The 20,175-nt window shown below is 41.0% G+C and overlaps 1 protein-coding gene across 2 annotated transcripts in view; it reads left to right on the top strand.

Annotated features, from left to right (window-relative positions):
• The window catches only part of bcas3 (BCAS3 microtubule associated cell migration factor), a 208,434-nt gene that overhangs the window by 175,349 nt on the left and 12,910 nt on the right, over positions 1-20,175 (top strand). The gene's annotated exons all lie outside the window — the stretch shown is intronic.

Here is a 20,175-nt window from a genome sequence, read left to right as displayed (position 1 = left end):
CCATCATCCATCCATCCATCCCTCCATCCACCCACACATCCATCTAGCCACCCACCCACCCATCCATCTACACACCCCTCCATTCATCCATCAATTCATCCACCCATCCAAAGACCCACCCATCCACCCACCCCGCTTCATCTTCACCCCACAGCCCACTCTCCTTAATGTTAATGATTATTGATGTTCACATTATTATTATTTTTTAATGCCATGGAGGAATTTCACATTGTCCAACTTCACCTTTTGCCACAAAAGCCAAATAAGAACATAAAGTTCATAAATACTCTTTACATCAGGCTTTCTTTTCTGGACTCTTTGTCACTCTTGATGGTATTTCTGTGTCTTGGTCCTTCCTGATTAGCGTTTTAGACGCCACAACTGGGTTCATGTGTGAAAGTGTTCCTAGTGACATCCAATGATGACCCTTTCAATGACTGCACACAAAAGTGTGTGTCCACTCAACGCTCCACCGGGTGTGCTGCTGTGGGACTTTTCCTGTATACCTGCATGTGTGTGTGTGTGTGTGTGTGTGTGTGGTTAGTGGATTATGCAAGTGCCGGGTGAGAATAAGCAGAGCTTGGATCTGCTTTCAATCAGAGTCACAATAGACTAGACTTTGCATGAAGACAGACTCACGTACAATCATGTGAACAGTGGATGCAAATCTTTGTGTTTTTATGAGTTATTAGTATCAATATTTAACTTTTTCTCGTGACATTATACCTTTGTACTCTATTTATCACTTTGCCCCCAAATTGCCAGGAAGTCTAATGTGTCCAAGCTCTACCTTCTTGTCTCTGTTGGTCACGGCTGGGTTGCATTGTGGAGGGTTTTTTACAGCTCTAAGACGTGCATTGCATGTTTTTTGTGGAGGTGGAGCTCGCTCTCACTCACCTGCTCAGCGGATTCTTCACCATTTATGCTCATATTTAATTACCGAATAAATGCATAATGCAAGATACACTTCTATGCGCACCTTTACTTGCTAAGTGGCTAACTTGTCAATGCTTATATACAGTAGAGTGTTAATATGTTCTGAAATGAAAGTTGGCCGCATGTAATGAGTGTCGATTGAAGCGTTCGGTGTTTAAGGGTGCAGACAAGTCATCTGTGTGGGTTGATCTGACAAATCTGAAGTAAAATTGATCAAATGTAGACTGACCTCAGGTTCTGTTTCGACATCAAACCTGGATAAAGGTTTAAGGTATTCTGGTGTGCCCAGTTGTCAGAATCATGCTCTGGGTTTCGCTGGCAATGATGGACCAACCGTCTTAGGGGCTTCAGTCCAGATCTTCTGTCAGGTTCACTTTCCCCAAATAATTACCACAAGGCAGTGCATCTCATATCCCTGAGTGGGGGCCCTAACTGGGTACTGAGAAGTAGCACCACTGGGCTACCTGCTAGCGCCATTGTCCATATGTATGTATGAAAACCTGGGAATGCAACTTTTATTGACTTTTGTGACAAAGTTCCAAGGACTGTTCATTTCTCTTTGCTGTTTTTTTCTTTTTTTTGGAGGGGGGGGGGTTAACCTCATCTAACATCAAGACACCCCCATCATGTCCACAATGATGAGTCATGGACTGTCAGTGATACCCTTGACAGCAGAAACGGCACCCTCTACGACCCTGTACCCAAGCCCCCTACCCCTGATGGATGATCCTGTGTCTGCAGGGTCACAGGGATGGGCAGCCTCAAAGGAAACCTTATAGAGGTGTGAGGATGGAGACATGTCTACCCCGTCTCACCTCTGTTGGCCGGACTGTGGTAGGATTGGGTCCATATGCGCCAGGGGTCATGCAATAAATGAAGACCTCAGAGCGAGTCCTTGCTGACAGCGCCTGGGGAACATGTGTTGTGAATCTATCAGGCCGGGCGCCTGGGTCGTGGTTTGAAGTGGACGCTACATTGCTGGGACTAGCTCGCATTTGCGGAGGCTACCTGACCCCCAAGCCTCGATTCCCTGACACAAAGACACCGACTGACAAGCTTTACTGACTCCGAACACAAGACTGATAGGGATAGCAACTGCGACAGCTGTTTGGGGATTAAGGCATGGGCAGATTCAGTGTGAATTTCTGTGTATGTGTGCTGTTGCAAAGGGACAAGCTGGTCCCTCTGGCACCTGTCGCCTAAACCCTCACCCTGCCCTCCTAAGCTGAGTGGATGAGCACAGCAGCTCCCCGTTGGATGCCCAAACTCCTGCCCTAAAACAGGACTGGGAGTAGAAATCAGCGTTGGGGGATGAGAGTAAAGGAAGGCGAGTGAAAGATGATTTATGTAGCCTCAAGCATTCATAGATCCAGGTCCGAGTCCCACCCTTTTCTGGACAACGGAGGCACACTCCTTCGTCCTTTTACGTATTTCAGCAGGAAGGCAAAGTGTTCCCTAAAAGCTGGAACGCACTGCATTTGTTTACCAAGTAGACAAGCGCGTGATGCCAGACACACTTCCTGTCCCTCGCTTAACTTTGTTGCTAGTTCACTGCATGCTAATTATAATACCGGTCATGATAGCTGAAGTGAAATTGAATTTGCACGCTGTTGTTGCAGTCCATGTGCTGACAGACTCAGCAACGGCTTGTGAGCCTTTTCAGGAACTTTCCTACTTACTTATGTACCCTGTTTTGAAACATGGATGACTTTTTCCAGCAATGGCCACATAGTGAAAAAATAAATGGTGCAAGGGCTACTTCGCAAATTCAGCTTTGTCATTTCGAGGTGACGTAGCAGATTATTAGTAACAACGTCACACTTTGCTGTTTTTTTATTTTTGCTTGTATTTTTTTAATTGAATGTATTTCAGCTTATTTTTACAAGCTTGGTAAATTGTCTTATTATGGTAGCTGTATTCCCATAATATTTGTACTTTATTCCCATAATATTACAAAATTTTCCCCAACCTGAACATGACATTACCAAACATGACAACTTTCTCAAAATATTGTGAAATTATTATTTTTTTAATATTTGTACATTTTGTGCAACTAAAATGGCATATTTTGTCATACTATTACAAGTTTATTTACATGTAATATTTAATTGTATATTTAATTTGTAATATTATGACTTTATTCCTATCATATTTTAACATTATAGCTTGGTGATATCGCTGAAAAACTGTATTATTTGTTATATATTTTTTTTGACATTAAAAAAATGTTTTCAACTTTCTTCTTCAAATAATATTTTTGAAAGTTCTTTTTACTTAAATTAGCTGATACTTCATTCTTTATCTGACTTTATTAATTTTAGAACTTTTTCCACCACCTAATTTTCTAAAACTTTATTTTGTTTTTTGTTATTTTAAAAAAATAACATAATTTTTTGTTTTCAACTTTTTTCCTCATAATATTACGCCTTTATGCTTGTAAAATTCTAACTTTATTCTTGTAAGAATTATTGCTGATTCTTACATTTCATCTTGTTCAATAAAATGTTTTGACATATTGAAAAAGAAATAAACATAATAATAATAAATAAATGAAAGAATAAAGGGCATGGTTTTTGAATTGGTCTCCCATTAAACTAATTTAACACTGCTTAATCAGGACGTAGTCAAGTCAAGTTTATTCATAGAGCCCTTCATCACAAAACAGCCTCAAATTGCTTTACAAGCTGGAGGCAATCGACAACATCCCGTGATCTGAACCCCCATCCGGGCAAGGAAAAACTCAAAACCCATTTGGGTAGACCTTGAGAAGGGACCACAGATGGGGGTCGGGGGCGGGATCCCCCTTCCCGGGTGACCCGGCTGCAATGGATGTGGAGGGGGGAACATATGACACATTATAAATACTGTATATACAAAGTACATTCAAATAGCATAATAGTCCAGTTTATACATGAACGGAGAGTCCTGATGGGAGTACTCGGGATGATCACCTCTGTGACAGTGCCTTGAGGAGGTGGATCTTGTCCGATTCTGTGACAGTTCTAGACAGCCGCAACCTCAGTAACGCAAACAACTCCCATAATAAATAGAGCTGAAGAAGTAGATGTGATTAATATTTACTAAATAAAAGTGGCATGGCTATGAATGTGTTTAACACCAAAGTCTCCACTTGACCTTGAGTGGAGACATTCTGGCTCGCTTGGCAGCGCCGTTTGTGCGAAAAGCAAATGCAAGTCTTATGATGACGATGATGCACATAATGTGATGATTTTATCATGTCATTAGACTATTATGTGATCACAAGATGAAAGACTGTGCTGCTCAGCAGTTCATATGGACCATTTCCACACGCTCCGTCTGTGGATATAATATCTGTTCAAAGTCCAATCAATAGGATGTGTTAATACGATCCACTCTGCATTCACTCAGCCTTGCCTTTTCTGTCGATAGCCATGCTCCCTTGATAGTGTTTTCTGCAAAAGAGCATATTAATACCATATCAATATTGGTAAATCAGAGAAAAAAAAACATACTCAAATGAAGTTGATCAAATTCCACATTGACTTTCTTCCAGGATGTTGCCAGCGGAAGAGTAGTAGAAGGAATATTCCTTTGGAGGACGTTTGTTCTTTTCAAGCTTGTAAGGCCACTTTGTCATACATCTCACATCCCCCCCACAGTGTCTAACAAATTACTTGTGAGTGGAGGTTTTGTGTTGTACCTCAGGAACTGTTACCTTTCCACCTTTGAAGAAAACGTTGTAATTAAGTCACAACTGATGTTTAGGCATTCCCCGAAGCGCTGCAGTTTTTTTTTTTTTTTTTTGCTGGTGGAGAAGGTAGTTGTGGTGACCATGAAGGAGCAGGGTCTGCCCACCCAACATAACAATGCACCAAAGGTCACGTAGTAAATATCTCCATACACTGTAACAGCAATCAACATACACAAACATACAAAAAGAAACATACAGTAAAGTCTCGTTATATCGATATCGGTTATAACGAATTACTGCTTATTACGATACTATTTTCATTTCCCGGCAAATTTCTAGTCTTTTATGATATAATTAGTTCCGTTAGTACGATACCCGGTTATTATGATAATCCGGTTACTACGATGCCCTTTTCATCTCCCGCCAGCCAATTTGGTCTGCTTATATCGATACAAAAGCAGCTTAAATCAATCTTTGCTTAAGGATTTCAATACCAAAAAAGAACACGGCGAACGGCTGCTTCCAGTCAACTTTATTTTTCACACTTCCACCACCAGAGCGCAGCACACACACCGATTCCCGCACTTCCTGGTTCACAGGTCATGCTCAACCCGCCCCACATAGCTGGCCAAACACATGCCTGCAACAGAAGAACTGCTGCTCGCATTATTGCCCACTTTTAATGCAGTTCGGCGCAGGATCGGATATATCGACAGTCCGGTTATATCGATATTTTTTCTGACTCCCGACAATATTGATATAACAAGACTTTACTGTACATTAATACATGCAAATACAGATACAAGAAGGCATATAAAACAAGCCATTGGCTCCCCTAGATTTATTTTATATACCCAAGATTTTGTGAGATTGATGAACTCTACACATGACTTACTCGAGTAAGAAATATCTGAATGTGTGGATGTAAATATATATGAACACAAAACACACATACCAAGTTTACAAGTGCAAAGTATGAAAAAAAATTGACATTTTACCAAAACCTGACACCACCAAAACGCACAAAAGTGCAAGGTTTGTCTTGCAACCTGAAATAAACGGTGAGCGCCGGTAGAGTCTATGGCCAGTCTCTGGCCCCGTACGACCGGTTGTGACCTTGGCTTTTGACCCTGTCAGACTGATGCTCTTGTGGCCTGGACATGAACGCAGGATTCGTATTCCAAGAAATACTGCGTGTGCTGAACAGTCGTTGCTTAACCGCTTGGTCTTCTGACCGTACGATGTCTACTGTTTCTATGACAACGCCAGCGTTTGTGTGCCCAGGCGTGCTATATGTCAATGGAAAGCTGGTTTCTCTAGAAACAGTCTACCTGTCACTCTGGTCACCCCTAGAAAAAATAGATGTATTATTCTGAAAGAACTTGTCCCGTCCATCTCTTGTCTGTTTTGGGGCAAGCAGCAGATTTTGGCTTGACAGATCAGCATTGTTTGTAACGACTGCTAGTAACAAACGCTAGTAATTGGACATACAGCACGGGGAAGACTGTATGCTTATTTAGACAGATCTCATTTGCTGTTACTCTTCCTGTTTGTAATTGTATTGTTTATTTGTCAAGCCAGTGGACAGACACGGTTTAAGAGGGGACAGACGCAGAGGAAGGAAGGTCGATAGCCACGTATGAGAAACTCGGCTGTATGACTGAATTGAGTGAATGACTGTGTTCCTATCGGAAACGGAACATAACATTGTATACTATGCTGTACTATACTATACTATACTACACAATACTGTACAGTGTCCAAATGTTTTCATGCCACAATACATATAACCGCCACTCGTGCTGATGCCTCCCACCGAAGAAGAAAACTGGCTGCAGAAATGCGAGCAAGCAAGTGTTGTTGCGACGCCATTCAGGGACATTTTGGATCCACAGTGGCGCCAGAAGAGGTTAGCAGGGTTAAGAATCTTAACAGTCCAGCTAAAGCCTTTTGGAGCGGGTCCTTATTAATCTCTCCCACACCCCCAACAAAACATTAGCCTCAGGTTTAGGCCGATTTACCTCGCCTGATAACACCCCCACCAGTTCTGTCAGATCAAACTCTTTTTTTGACAACATCCAAACATGGGAGCAAATACCCAAATTATTTTTGTTTTGTTTACTTCTTTTGTCTCTCTGTACAGTCCTTCAATGTCTTTATCGTACTTTACTGTCTGTAATGCACAGTTTAGGTGCTTTCTTGGCAGAATTAGTGTGTCCCTTTACATGCATGAACTCATTTGCTACCAAAGACGTGTTATGTTATGCTTGAAATGTATCGTTTCACAAGCTGTTTTTTTTAGTTGGGAACTGATATTTTCCTGAAACTTACCTAAATAATAAAAAAAAAACAATTGAGAGTCTAATCTTTTTGGTAGGTTCCATGTTTAAACAGCCCAAAACAAAATAATTTCCATGCCTTGAGAAAACAGTCAAAATCATCAAAAATGACCCGAACTGAGATGAATGTCTTGAATTAGTTAGCGGCCTCTTTTTAGTTGTTTTTATATCTTTAGAACTCAGAATAACGAGAAAGACACGTGTTCATGGATTGAGGATAAAGGATTGTGAATGATGGGCAAAATTCCCAAAAAAGTGCATTTTTCCTTTAAATATCTCTTGGTCTTTAAAAAGATTCATTGATCATAATTAATCCCAATTTGCAACAATGTCTGAATTATTCTCATTGTTTATGTATTTTGCCAACATAAAACAAAATGATGAGATATATTTGTATATTTTAAGTCAGTTCTGTCCAAATCACGACCTGGAGTGTATTTTATATATTTTGGAAAAAATAATTAATTCAATTATTTAATGTGTTATTTATTTAGTTTTATACATTAATTCACCCTTTTGTATAATGTTTAACTGTATGATATTGTATATATGACCAGACTTTACATCGTCCGAGATGTGTAATTGCAGCGGTTGATGAGCTCACCGATGCTGTACTTTCCTTTCACACCTCTAGCTGCCCCCCCCCCCTCCCCCAGCCACACCCAGTATGTAGCAGGGTGAGTTAAGACCCTCGGACTATCCCAGATTATCCAGCATATAAGAGCCTTAGCACTGGAGGCTTGTTTGCATCCTCCTCGGCGTACAAAATACAATCATACAATCATGGTCAGAGGAACACGCGAGGGGAAAAGAGCACCTCAATTATGACACAAATGGTAGCGACAATGCCTTTCCATATAAAGATTCATGACTTTGGACTAAAACAATAAACAGATAAAAAGAGGCTGCTAATACTGTGTGTAATGGGACACAACTATTCCACCTTTCACTTTATTTGCATAAAACAATCATAAATGTGTGTGTCCCACCACTGGTGTGTGTGTGTGTGTGAGCTTCACTGGGGGCCGGGGGGGTGTAGCTGCACACAGCTCTGTGGAGGTCACTTCTATAAAATCCTACAGCCGTGAAATGCATTTCATTTGTTGCTTAGTCCTCACACCGTGGCAGGGCTCTGTTTCTCGCAGGATTGTGGGGGCCCACATGTGTGAGTTTGCACGCTCGCACTCCCTGGGGGCCGTAGCTAATTGGACAAATTTGCACAGCAGGGGTGTCGGCACAGGCACAGCGTGAGATTTGATTTATTGCCATCAGGACGGACACGTAGTGATATCAACATTTATATACAATACTTTGACGTCATTTGGAATATGAATATCAGAGTAGACGGGGGTGCCCAAACTTTTCCACATGTAGAACAACAATCAGCTTTTCATCCCTGAGGTCAGCTCTTTGGTCTTGCCCATGGTGATGGATGGGTTAGAATGGAAGAGACACATAATGAGCTGAGATGAGGAGAACTTTGTCAAAGGAACAGGACTCATGGACACGTAACGTTCTGTGAAGGTCACATTGCTTGGTACGCCTATTAATATTCTCATTCTTCCAGGTGGTTCTATTCTCTGGACTTGGAGTTAGAGTTAGATGGGTTGTCTTAGAATCAGACTTCATCGGTTCAAGCTAAGACGAGGTAGGACAGTGCAGGATCCAGAGTATTTATCCATTAAGGTAGATGCACACCCCAACTGAGACTGGTTTAAGTCTTTAAGATACAGAAGAGTGAGGCCTCCGCCAGATGAATGAGAGGGAAACCATCTTTGAAAACAACCTGGACAGACTAGTTGGCATCCTGTCAGTCAAATGCTTTTATAACTTTATTTATTGTTTTTTTGTCTGACCTACTGTCTCAAATGTTCAATGTCCATTGCTGATTGCTACGACTTTGGCTAATTAGGTTGCTATGGGAACATCCATTTATCTTCTGCTTGTCCGAGGTCGGGTCATGGGGGCAGCAACCCGGCCCAGATTTCTCTCACCTCAGCTACTTCATCCAGCTCCTCCCCACGGATCCTGAGGCGTTTTTCCCAGGCCAGTTGACAGATATAGTCTCTCTAACATCTTCTGGGTCTTCTCTGGGGCCTCTTACCAATCGGATGTGCCCTGAACACCTCCCCAGGGAGGGAGGTGTGATGCCTCCGTCAATCCTAGTTTCTCCTGGATGACAGTGTTGCTCACCTTCCGTCTCAGGGAGAGCTCTGCCATCCTACGGAGAAAACTAATCCCAACTGCTTGTATCCACCATCTTGTCCTTTCAAGCACTACCCAAAGCTCATCCATAGGAGAGGTAGGAACTCAGATCAGTCTTTGCCTTTTGGCTTTGGCTGAGTCTGCATCACTGCAGATGTTGCACCCATCCGTCTGTCCATCCCGCATTCCATCCTTCCGTCATTGGTGAACAAGACCTCAAGGTGCTTTGGGAACGGCCTTGCACAATTGTTGAAACAGTCTTCATGAGTCCATTCTTTAGTTTTCTTAAAACCTCATTAAAAATCAAATCCAACAAGATTTTTTTTACAATGAAACAGGTTTACAAGAAGGACCAGACTGAATCTGATTCAGAAAACTACAATCTGTGTGTGTGTGTGTGTGTGTGTGTGTGTTTCCCATGAGATGCACAGCCCATTGCTTTTCTCAATGGAGGTTGTATCCTGCACTTGGAAGTGTGTGTGGTACCCAACGTGTGAGAGTGTGCACACAGAACTGTTGGTGGCTTCCATGCTTTCTCAACGTTATCGTTGAGATGATTGCACCGACTACTTGGGACTCATTTAGTTGTTTTTTGTTCATGTATTCGTGCTAATATGATTGACAAACCAACATTGATGATGTCGTCATTTTCCTAATCGTTCCACAATCATCTGGAAGTGTTTTAGATCGCGTCAGCTCTACGTAGACCCGCTCGGTGAGTACTATATATAACTTTTGGAGTAAAGTCTGCATGCAGGAAGATGATTGGTCATCCCACTGTGTGTTTGTGTTTGTGTGTGTTTATACTGGCTGTGGCCAGTGGAGATGGATGGTCTGTAAAGTGGAATCCTTATTGGCCTGTTTGCTTTGGCAGCTCATGAAGGAAGCCGTCTGATTACACTTACAGATGTTTCTGATAGACACACCACTGCGCTATGCTGCTGGCTTTCATGTCTGTGTATGCTCAGGAGTCAGGAAACATATAGGACAAACCATCCTGTGACCTTTGAGTCCTTGGCAAGGAAGCATTCGGCGGAATATAATCACTTGGGTTTCTAGTCCTCGTCGTTTTAGTTGTTTCGCTTCTTTCTTGATTCAGTTTGAGAGGGCAATCTGTCAGGGATTTCCAATGCTGTTTAGATACAATGTAAGGGTACTTCATACCATGCCTGACGGGGTACCCATTTCACACTCGTCCAAGGCAACTGGCTGGAAGTTAACCTTGGAGACACATTCCAAGTGTATGATATTGCTGTGTGCAAGCCCAGGGTGTACATGATTGGTATGGCGGTAAAGACTTTCATTGTTATTGTCCATGTGTGGAAGAACTTGAACCAGTCATGATGTGCTATACATATCACTATATTGACACTTACTATGGTACCCATTATGGCATTGGATGCTCATATCACCCAGTACTTTGGTACGTGACAAAAATACAATTATTCATTCATTCATTTTCTACCGCTTTTTCCTCACAAGGGTCGCTGGGTGCTGGAGCCTATCCCAGCTGTCTTCGGGCATGAGGCGGGGTACACTCTGGACTGGTCCAGCCAATCACAGGGCACATATAGACAAACAACCATTCACACTCACATTCATACCTATGGACAATTTGGAGTCGCTAATTAACCTAGCATGTTTTTGGAATGTGGGAGGAAACCAGAGTACCCGGAGAAAACCCACGCATGCACGGGGAGAGCATGCAAAGTCCACACAGAGATGGCCGAGGGTGGAATCGAACCCTGGTCATCCTAGCTGTGAGATCTGCGCGCTAATCACTAGACCGCCATGCCAAAAATACAATTTAAAAAATTATAATAATAAATGAACTACGTTAGGAAAGCAGGAAGTGAACAAATGTAACAGTTAGTGATTGTAAAAGTACCAGATGGAGGGGTAGGATTTAATAAGCGTTGCTTCTTCCTACTCCTTTTGGACATGTGGAACTGTGAACTGATTATGGGATGCACTCAATTGGAATCTGATGCATGTTCAAATGAAATAAAACCATTACCATTACCATAAAAAAGCAGCACAGGCGCAACCCAGCAACCCCCTAAGGCGGGGATATGGTGGTACACTCCTGATCAAAATATACAGGCCAGTTGAAAAATTGCAAGAATGTACATTTTGCAGAAATGGGACCGAGACAAAGAAAGCATTGATGTGGGATGCCCCCTGCAACATCTCCATATTGCCGGATGCTCTTTGACGCCCCTGCACAACCTGAAACTCTTATCGTTCCATTGAAAGATCATGATGGCGCCCCCTTCCACATCTCAGGTGGGATCTCCATGTCATGCCAGCAAAGTTGGAAGCCATCAGGACCGTTATGGTTACATATTTTATCATCTTTTGCATAACCCTCAGGATGTTATTCAGAAGTTTGAAATGACTGTCTTACTGCGTCCAACCTCAGCTGCAATGGCACAATGCGAGAGGCAACTCAACCATCTCACCGCGTTCTGCCTTTGCCGTCAAGAGATCATGACAGTAATATTATACAGTAATATAATATAATAAAACATTTTTTTTTATTTTGAAGCTGTACTTAGAACCTCCTGCAGACCCAACAGTGCAAAATGTACATTCTTGCAGTTTTTCAACTGGTCTTAAGATTTTGATCAGGAAGTTAAAAGGTTAAACAATACCTTGGCAATCGTTTCTGACTTAACTCCAGTTTATCGCTGATTTGCAAAGACCAAAGACTCTTTTGGATTTGGTCATCCGTAGCGTATGTCGTAGGACTGATGTACAGATGTCTGAATGAGTACACAAGCAGCTTTGGGAAGGCAAAAACAATGAAAGATGAGAGAGGGGTGATTCCCAGGGGCAGCTTGGCAGTTTCCACTACAACGTCATTTTCTAAGATGCTTACTTTTAGACCCCAAAGAGGCAAGGACAAATGATTTGTGTCAAATGAATATACGCTTATTGTGTTTATTGTTACATAAACCCCATCTATTTGTTTAACCAGGAGTTTCTGCCACTCATTTCCCCTGTTGCCAATCACTCAGGCTCACAACCCACCCCACTGTACCGTGTAGACGCGAGGCACACTTCCTGTCCGTCCCTGAACGTGGACTCTGTGGGAAATAGTTATGGCTCTGGGCCAAACCGATGATTCTGTACTGAAGAATCCACGTTTAGCAGGGCCTGTGTTGGGCCTTACTAGCACTGCCGCTGTGGTCTAGTAGCAGCTCATCTAATGACTGACTATTTCAAAGTGGGGCGTTATTAAAAACTGATGTCTAGATCAGCTCTCTGGATGTGGCCTCAGTCGCCATTGTTCACCCCTCCCATACAGGAAGCTAAATAGCTAGTCAACTTATGGTTGCTCACCCCGGGATCACACTGAATCTGATTAGACTCCGATCCTGATCAAGTCCGGCTTGCCGTAAAATGCCACTCACACTGAATCTGGTAGGCACTGCAGAGAGCGTCCACTCCAGCTGCGGAAACCTCATCTTGTATACAGGAAGTTCTTGGAAGCAACAGATGTAGTGTAATCATTGTCATGTATTGATATGGTGATACGTGCTCCAGTGTCTGCGGCATCTGCGATGTCTGAAGAAAAAGTTAGACCTGAAACGGATTCTTTCCGTTGTGCCGTACGGCCGCCGGATCTGCACCGCACAGAGCTCCCTACAACAGGGATTGCAATCTTGCGGAACCGTGATGGATTCAGTGTGAGGGTGTCAGGGTCACGCTCGGGAAAATACTGCCTCCTAGCATTTTGGTAGAGAATTGCAAGTCGTGAGCTCAGCCCTCAGCCTCCCATCCAGGGGTGTCCAAAGTGCGGTCTGGGGACCATTTGCAACACACAGCTGTTTTTTTATTTGCTCATGGCACAGTCTTAAAGTATAATTTAATCAGAAACAGTGGAGAAAAAAATATTAAAAAAGAGTAATAATTACATGAGAATAAAGTAAAAATATTAAAAGAAAAAAGTTGTAATTTAAAAAAACTTCTAATTTTACAATTTGAAATTATTACGAGAAAAATAAGTCATTTTAGCCCCATAATGTTGAAATATTGAAACCATAATATAAGAAACAAAACAAAATAAAGTTGTACTTTTTTGAAAATGAAGTTGCGGAAAAAGTTAATATTATGGGAATAAAGTCAAAATATTATCGGAATAAAATCTAAATATTATTGGAATAAAGTCATAATATTATTGGAATAAAATGAAAATATTATTTCAATAAAGTAATAAATATATCAGAATAAAATCAAAATATTATTGGAATTAATTCATCATATTATCAGAATAAAATCAAAATATTATTGGAATAAAGTCATAATATTATTGGAATAAAATCTAAATATTATTGGAATAAAGTCATAATATTATTGGAATAAAATATAAATATTATTGGAATAAATTCAGAATGTTAACTGAATAAAACCTAAATATTGGAATGAAGTTATAATATTAACAGTATTATAATTACAATAATATTAACAATAATATTAACTTTTCCTGTTACTTAATGACATTTATGAAGGTGTAACTCCGTTACTTATTCAGTTACCTTTTTGGAAAGTAACTAGTATCTAGAAGTAATGACTTTTTGGAAGTAATATGCCCATCACTGTGCATACACACTAATAGATACATAAAGTTTAATGTCACGTGTTTCAGTAGATCCGCGTGTGTTGACTTCTGGAGTCCATATTTTGCTGACTTGCGTGTACAATATTCAGTACATGTCTGTGGTAGCAAGTAAAGTGCCTGAAGGCAAACACTGCTATTGATGGGGATTACTAACAGCCTTCATAAGGCAGTAAATGATTTACAAGCGCTGGCCTTAATGTAATGAAAGAAAGGCACCGTCTGTCACACACACACACACACACACACACACACACACCTATAGGTGCTAATCCCGTGAGCTTACATCTCCATTAACACTGGGCCTGCCATAAAGCTCCTCTGCCATCCAGCCAGCACTCTGGCTGTGCCCCTGAGGATACCACCGTCTCGACGACACTCTCTTCCAGTCACACAACGTGAAGGATGTGTCAGTATGGGTTCACAGCCCACTCGCTGTTGTGTGCATGTGAACATCCATTAAAAGTGTGTTTTTAAGGTTATCTCTGTAGCATCATTGGTGTCACTGGAATGGTACTAAAGCCTGCACTAGATGCTAAGTGCAGTGGAAAAGTCAAGTTGAGCACAGTCTGAAAAGGACACTGGTTAGCCTCCAGAAATACATCGGAAAGTTATTATTTATATCAAACTGCTGCTTCGCATTACGTGTGAAAGTGCTGTGGTTTGTCACACTTCAATGTTGCAGATCATCAAACAAATTGAAATATTTGTCAATGACAACTGAACACAAAATGCAGGTTTTGAGCTCCATCGGTCATTTCTAAAGCTTTGGGACTCCAGCAAACCACAGTGAGAGCCACTGGTGAACTTTCCCAGGAGTGGCCGGCCAACCAAAATGACCCCAAGAGCGCAGTAACAACTCATCCAAAAGGTCACAAAAGACCCCACAACAACATCCAAGGACCTTTGGGAAAATACTACAAGCAAAACTGGAACTTTTTGGAAGGTGTGTGTCCCATTAAATTATGTGAAAAGAACATCATAGCAACAGTAAAATACGGTGGTGGTAGTGTGATGGTCTGGGGCTGTTTTGCTGCTTCAGGACCCGGAAGACTTGCTATGACGAATGGAAACATGAATTATGCTGAGGGCCATCTGTTGGTGACCTCCAGCTGAAAGCAACATGAGTTGTGCAACAGGACCATAATCCAAAACACACCAGCAAGTCCACCTCTGAATGGATGAAGAAAAACCAAATGAAGACTTTGGAGTGGCCTAGTCCAAGTCCTGACCTGGATCCTATTGAGATGCTGTGGCATGACCTTAAAAAGGCTTGATGCCTGAAAAGCCTCCAATGTGGCTGAATGACAACAATTCTGCAAAGATGACTGGGCCAACATTCCTCCACAGCGCTGGAAGGACATTGCAAGTTATCACAAACGCTTGATTGCGGTTGTTACTGCCATGGGTGACCCAACCACTTATTAGTTTTAGGGGCAATCACTTTTTCGCACAGGGAAACGGAGCTTTGGCTCTTTTCCTCCCTTAATAATAGAACATTTAATTAAGTTTTAATTAAGTTTTCAGTTGTGTTGCCATTGACTAATATTTACATTTGTTGGATGATCTGAAACATTGAAGTGGGGGCAAACACTTTTGTGTGTACCATGTGGGAAATCTGATGACAAATACATGGAGCCGTACGCTCTTTCCCGCCTAATAACAACCTGAACGTGAATCTTGTGTACCCGTAACGTGTTCATTGAGACGTCATGGGGGCGACATCCACTGCCAAAGATGATTGAGCGAGTGGATCATGCGATTGCTTCAGAGCTAGATCAGAACCAACTTAAAATCCTTACCCGTGGCACGCGTGAACTGCCGCCACATTTACACACTTCCTGTCTGAATTTCCAGTCCGAGCGCTCGTTTTCTCAAACAGGTCATTACACAGAACGTGTAATAAAAACAAATTGCTCAATCAGCTGCCTTGCATTAAGGCCTAATTGTATTTGCAGCCAGCAGGCTTTGTCATGGTAACTGCAGGGGTCACCTGGAAACTCCGGCATGACACCCTAGAAATGTACTTTACATCCTGCATATGTTGAAGGACATAAAATGGGACATCGTGACCCCTGCACCAGTCTTCCACACGCTAACATCCTTTGGTGCTACGATCGCACTTTGACGTTGACTCCTTTCTGAAGTACAACTTTTTCAGAAGACAACCTGTTTTTTGACTCGTGACTGCGCCCACATTTGTCAATTGATTCCAACCAGTCCAACATCAGAATGTTCACTTCTTTAAGCGTCCGTCACAACCGGTTGTACGAGCTTCTACGGCTAGTCGCAAGAAACGTACGGTGGACGTGTGTTTGACTTGATTTTTGAGTCGTGGACTGGCTACAGATAAACTCGACGGATGCTTATGGTTTTTTTTCAGTGTGCAAGACAAACTTAATCACTTTGTACGTCTTTGTGCATCGTCCATACGGCCAACATGTGTCTTTCGTACGTTTTGCTGGTTTAAGGTTTGGTCAAAATGGTCAATGGTTTGGTCAGTTTTATCTATGTTGTGCTATGGACTCCATATGTGTACCGTCCACCACACATATGTAGTGGGACCAACACAATCAGATATTTCATACATCCGCCATGCGTGTTGAGCTCTTACGCCTTCATGGTCACCTTAACTACTTTCTCCACAAAACCAAAAAACACAGCAATTTGGGGAACACCAAAAGTCACCCGTCTGAAGAATCTTAGGATTTAAGCACCATGTCTATTGGGGGTGTTACAAGGAACTCAATTCATGAGGCCAGACGATACCTGAGATTGGCTCTACAAAGTTTAACTTTAAAGAAAATTACAATAAAAGATATTTTCAAATTCTACTACGTTACACTCTTCTGCACTCTGTGTATGCTAGCGGCCCTGCCTCCACCCACCGAAACAAAGGGACTGCTTAACTGATAAAAGGTCTCACTCCGTTTATGCCGTTGTTCTATGAATCAAGGCGCCGAAAGTTTTGGCACTGTCGTGCATCCACCCTCATCCCGCCTGTTTGGAGGTTTGAGACAACAAACCAGACAGGCATTCACATGGCCACCAATGTGGGCTTCATTCATTTTACACTATGTAGTATTGAAGTGCACTCGGGACGTTTACCTAAGATCTTGTGACACCGCTAATTGACACATTCCAAAAATTCACACATTTGTTGGATTAAAACCATTCCAACACTAAATCATTCATCTCATTCGAAATATTTTGCACATTCCAAAATTTGACATGATTTTAGTTTTACTTAAGTTCAAGGACAATCTATTATCATCAAAGCATCTTTTTAGTGTGACCATTTCTTCGCTGACCTTTCTAATTATTTCATCTGTACTCCCTTCAGAACAAAAAGCAGTGGTATGATCCGCAAATAATACCAGATTTAAGTCTTTCCTGACTTTGGAGATATCATTGATGTACAAGTTGAACAGTTTTGGTCCCAGTATTGACCCCTGGAGAACTCCGCACGTAATATACGTAGTATGTGTGAACATGCTGATCATCTGCCTTTTATGATCATTCATATTAACTGTAAATATGATTTATCCCATGTATTGTATTTTACATTTGGTTTGGAACAGTTTCACGCCCGTATGCTGGTTTTTAACTGGTAGCTTATTGAGAGGTGATTGTGATGCATGTGTACACACACACACACACACACACACACACACACACACACTGATGCAGTGGGATTAAATGTTTAAGGAAGTAGCGCTGGCGATGAGGATAAGTAGGGCCAGTATGTGGGGGCTAACAGCTGGGTGGAGAGTGTCTTTTAATCCCCCAAGGTTTTAACATGATGGAGGGGAACAACAACAATCCGCTGCGTGTGTTTTCAACTCCTTCCTCATCAGATGCACCCAGCAATTTAGGCATTGTAGGCAGAATAGGTGCATCCCTTTATTCTTAACTATCTATTTTGAGCTGTTTTTATATCTTTGCAAAGCACAAAAAAGAGAAAAATATTTGTTTTCATGTCTCACATAACAATGATAGGCAAAATTTCTCAAAAAGTTCACTTTTTCTTTCACTTTAGAATACAAAAATGGAAAGGCACACTACCCTGCTGGGAGAACCAGCATAGACCAGCATACGTTATGTTAACATATGCTGGGAGCTGGTCTATGCTGGTTTTTTCAGCAGGACTATGAAAATATATTGAAATTCAGGGGTGGGTCTGAGACCAATTAACTGCCAACAACTTTATAGGGGTGTTATTTTTTTTTCTAGAGCAGGGGTCTCAAACATGCGGCCCGCGGGCCAAATGTGGCCCGCAGGACACTAGTTTGAGGCCCCCGCCTTGATATAAAAGTTTAATGTTTGATATGGATGCTATATGGTATCATGTACCCAGAAAAAATTATTACGTTTGATTAATGTTTATGTTAAAGGTTAAATAACTGTTAATAGTTATCCTCCATATGTGTGTGGAAGTGGTAAGTTTTTGGCTATTTAAGTTTAAAGTAAATAACTTGAAGGCTACCGTTTAGGTCGCTAGCTCTCTAGTTTGCGAGTTAGCAAACCCTGCAGTTGCGCAATATGTTGTAAATAAAAAAGTATAAATGTGACTATAGTCGTGTTTTGTCATGTCTACAGGGCTCTAATAATGCTTTGTTCATTTTAATCTGAAAAAAAATTGTTTACCCACCAACTATATGTGGTTTCTTAACTTTTTATTATTTGCCGTTTTATTATTATTATTATATTTATTTATTGATTTTCTTAAGATTAAGATATTTGAGAACAGTGGAATTTTTTATCAGAGCTTTTATTGTAGAAAATCGGAATCAAAGCACTGAAAAAGTTTGTATATTTTTCAGTTTTTAATAAATGCGTTTTTTTTTTGGAAAACCTGAAGCGGCCCAGCCTTGCCCAGACCCTAGCTCCAGTGGCTCCCAGGTAAATTGAGTTTGAGACCCCTGGCCTAGAGGGCTCTAATAATGTTAAAAAGCATATTAAGAGGTCTTAAACAGTTTTTTGCTCTAACTACCAAAATATTCCATTTAGAAATAAGGAGTCCTGCTTGGGGGGACAATAACAATAACAATCAAGCTGAATGTTGTACACCCCTGCTGTAAGAGAAGGATTAGAAATGTTTGATTTGGTCGCTATGGTGATGATGTGCAGAAATGAAGACATTTGTGATTTAGCGTGCTAAGTTATGGCTAACATAATAGCACTCCTAAATCAGACCCTTCTGCTGTTGGTTCCTCATTACACTGGATGGACACTACCACAATTATCCACTTGCTGCATGCTTGCTGTTCACGTGGTCTTTCTCTCTCACACACACACACACACACACACACACAGTAACAACGTTTCAGACTCTCTGGCTCCAAAATGCAAGATCTGTCTGATTGCAAAAATTACAGCTGACAGAAAGGAGAAGGATGGCGGTGCAGGTTGTGTGAATGCACTTTGACAGGCATGAAGATTATGTTGCCTTCAGTTTTTTTACCACCCTAAAGAAGCTGATCTGTTGGACAAAAGTACAACGTGTATGTATTGTAGTATAACGTGTGCATGCAAATGTTGGACTAATATATTCCCACTGGGGAACTAATGTGAGGCTGTGATGTATGATTATATTATTAGTATTTTTATAACTTTAACTTGATATCCAGTATGTGTTAGATGTCCCACAGTAGTATCTTATCCTTATTGATGGAATTTAGTTAACACGCCCTGTTGTGTGTGTGTGTGTGTGTGTGTGTTGCTGTCGTGCTAACGAGCTGGCATTGTTTCAATACAGTGTGTCTCCAACAAGTGCTATTGTGTACTGTAAATTGGGAGGGGGGGGGGGTCCAAACTGTATCCAGCGAGGGCTACATGGTGGAAAATGAAAGGATGCAACTTCAACACTTTGATATGTTCTCAAAAAAACACATTTAGATATGCTAACAAGTTATATATACAGTATTTCAAGAAAAACTGCATTTGTCATATGAATGGAAAAGCATATTGTTAATATCTACTTTAATTTTAGATCAAAATATTTCAACTTTCTTTTTAAATAGTCTTTGCAAAACTTTCCAGAATATTCCCATCATATTATAACTTTTTCCCCAGCATTATTTTACAAAAAATACTCATCAAAAATAGTCAGGTTTGAACTCCATGTGACTAAAACGGCATAACTTTTGCCTTTTAATATGACAAGCATATTCTCATAAAATTGTGGCCTTTTTTCTCATTAGAATATAACTTTTCTGTTAATATTTGGACTTTTTTTTCATTTATGCTAGTTAATTAGCAATTAGTTAATTTCTAACTATTTCAACTTTGTTTTTGTAAATGTTTGGTTCATAATATAATGTTATAAATATATATTATATATATATTTCTAATATAATTATTACTTTTTTCTTTTACCTCTGCTGTATTTAAGTTTAACA

This window comes from Doryrhamphus excisus, linkage group LG8 (genome assembly GCF_037039965.1).
Source record: "Doryrhamphus excisus strain RoL-2023G ecotype Guam linkage group LG8, RoL_Dexc_Guam_v1.1, whole genome shotgun sequence".
Lineage (NCBI taxonomy): Eukaryota > Metazoa > Chordata > Actinopteri > Syngnathiformes > Syngnathidae > Doryrhamphus > Doryrhamphus excisus.
Note: the sequence above shows the minus strand (reverse complement) of the source record. Positions and strands in the feature narration are given on the sequence as shown.